Here is a 2,745-nt window from a genome sequence, read left to right as displayed (position 1 = left end):
GTGTGTGCATGTGTTGTGGTGGCGTGCGTTTGTACCGGGTTGTTGTGGGTCGTTGAAGCGGGGCGAAAGCCTTTTTCGGTAATACAAAGCAATGCTCCATCTTGAACATCCGACTTTATATTCAACATTTCAACTGATGTTTATGCTCCTCTGAGAAAAAACAACAGCCGCCTCCTTTCTTTTACGCACGACAGCCTCCTTGACATGAATACCAATCCAGAAAGCGAATCTCAGTAAGCAGTTGACCTGCATATGGTTTTGTGTTAAACCAGATCAGCATTTGGAACATATCCATGCAGTCTCATCTGATCAACAAGCATGTCGAGGAGCTGATACATATCCTCCGCAGTCCGCACCATGCTGTGGTTCATCCCCTACACAGAATTCAACAACTCTGCCCGTGACCTCAATCCAGCTGCAACTTGGAACTTTGCTGACACCCCTCTCTCTCATCAGCCCTCACATCCGTGCAGAGTAATCCAATCTATCTGAGATTGCATATATCTGGGATGAAACCACGTAGTTCCATGAGTTTGAGGGCTCCAGCAACATGATCTTGTTGATGACCCTAGCGCCGACCTCAACATTTTTGCATTTCCGACAAGTGGCAAACAAAGCCCCCAACGTCACCGCCTCTGCCTTGCCAGGGATCTTCTCAATGAAATCACATGCTTCTTCTAATTGTCCGGCATGTGCCAACAAATCAACCATGCAGTAGTAGATTTCGATCTTTGGAACGATTGGAGTTCAGATGTCAGGAATTGAACCAACGCTGGCCGTCTTTCAGCAGCCCTGCATGCACACAAGCAGAAAGTACTCCTATGAAAGTGATGTCGTCCGGCCGGAGCCCTTCGTCATACCTCATCAGTTCGAAGTGATGAATAGCTTCATGGCCTCGGCCATTGAAGGCAAGACTGCAAATCAAGGCATTCCATGAAGCTCATTCTTGCATGGCAATTTCCCAAACACCTGTACGGCTCTGGTAAGATCTCCACACTTTGAGTACATATCCACAAAGCAGTCCCAGCGTAGATATTGTTGTAGAAGCCTCTTTGCCAGGCATAGCTGTCGAGTTCAGTGCCTAGCTCCTGGGCTCCAACTGCAGCACAGGACAAGGGCACCCCTACCAAGGTTATCTTCTCCGGATGTGTCCCAGCTTGCCGCATGCTGTCAAATAAGGGAATGACTTCCTTTGACACGCCATTCTGCGCGTACCTGCATCATCATACACACCATACACAAATGATCAGGCAGAATAAGATTACTTACATTCATCAGAGAGTATTTCGAAATGTGAACCGAAGTGAATCCATAGATACTTGCCCGGTGATCATAGCATTCCAAGCGACGGTATCCTGTCAACTATGCCATCGAACAATCTCCGAGCCTCCGACATCTCTCAGCACTTCTCATACATCCAAATGAGTGCTGAGCCGACGAGGATCCCACCTCAATGCCCATAGATTTCACCCAGTCCTCCAACCACCAACCAAGAACCAGGTCTACCTGCATACCGTAAACAAGGACGATGCCACGGTCACCACGTTGGGTGCCACCACACGCTCGACAACCATTCCACCGAACATCTGTGGCACGTCATTGTCATCCCCACCCGCTCATACAACGCTTTTATGCTGAGTTCCCGTTGGGGAATTCCGTCAAACATCTTGCGGTCGGAGCGAGGACAACTGAGGTACAACGTTATTAGTATATGAAAGGTTCACGTTCACATGAAAGAGGGTGCCACCATGTGGTATGCATGGTTCCGACAACGTAAAATGGAGGTTCCTTTGTAATTTAAGCATTGCATTGATCCCATATCTCTCTCTAGACTTTTAACACATAATTTAACGTGCATGGGTCGTAGAAGCATACCGCTCTCCCACCATACACCAATCCTCTCTCTCTCTCTGTCTATGAAAAAGGCGCCCTCAGGTATGTGTGCATGGTTCTGAGAATGTAAAATGGAGGTTCTACATGTAATGTAAGCGTTTTGGTGATGATTTATCATCTAGCACTAACGCGCACACTCTCTTGGAGGCCTCTCTCTCTCTCTCTCTCCATATATATATATATATATATATATATATATATATATTCTGCTAATATTAGCAGAATAACTATTCTGCACACCACTTCTGCACTGCACGCTGAACGCAAGTGCACTGCATCTTCTTGACGACGAGCACTGCAATATAGACTAGTGATCTTCGTGTCGAAAAAAACTGCACGCGGTGTTTTTTCGGTACTGTTTTCGCTCTAGTTTTTTAACCGTTTATCGGAATGAGGCGTGTAATAACCGTTGAAAAGCTATAGATTAGGCGCAACTTCGACATGTTGAACACTTTTCGAGATTCCACACGGTTTAAGAGCAGTTTTGAAAATGGTGCGGCGGATGACGAGTGGCAGCGAGCGTTTTTTCGCGTTTTTTTTCTAAACCGCTTGTCGGAATGAAGCAAATGATACGCCGTTGATAGATATCGTTGAGGCGGATCTCTTCCATATATAAATCTTTCTCTAATTCGTTACGGTTTAAGAGCAGTTTCAAATATACTAAATCGCGGAATTTTGTTTTTCAAATTTTTTCAAATGTTCGGTACTGATTTTGCTCTAGTTTTTGAACCGTTTGTCGAAACGAAGCGTATGATACGTTGTTGGAAAGCTATGGACAAGGCGCAACTTTCATATGTACGAATGGTTTTGAGATTCCTTACGGTTTTAAGTTAATTTTGAAAATCGTGCGGC

At 45.4% G+C, this 2,745-nt stretch overlaps 1 pseudogene; it reads right to left on the bottom strand.

Annotated features, from left to right (window-relative positions):
- Positions 1–263: 263 nt before the first annotated feature.
- The window catches only part of LOC119361380, a 5,840-nt pseudogene continuing 3,358 nt past the window's right edge, over positions 264–2,745 (bottom strand).

The sequence above is a fragment of the Triticum dicoccoides genome, chromosome 2B, assembly GCF_002162155.2.
Source record: "Triticum dicoccoides isolate Atlit2015 ecotype Zavitan chromosome 2B, WEW_v2.0, whole genome shotgun sequence".
Taxonomy (NCBI): Eukaryota; Viridiplantae; Streptophyta; class Magnoliopsida; order Poales; family Poaceae; genus Triticum; species Triticum dicoccoides.
Note: the sequence above shows the minus strand (reverse complement) of the source record. Positions and strands in the feature narration are given on the sequence as shown.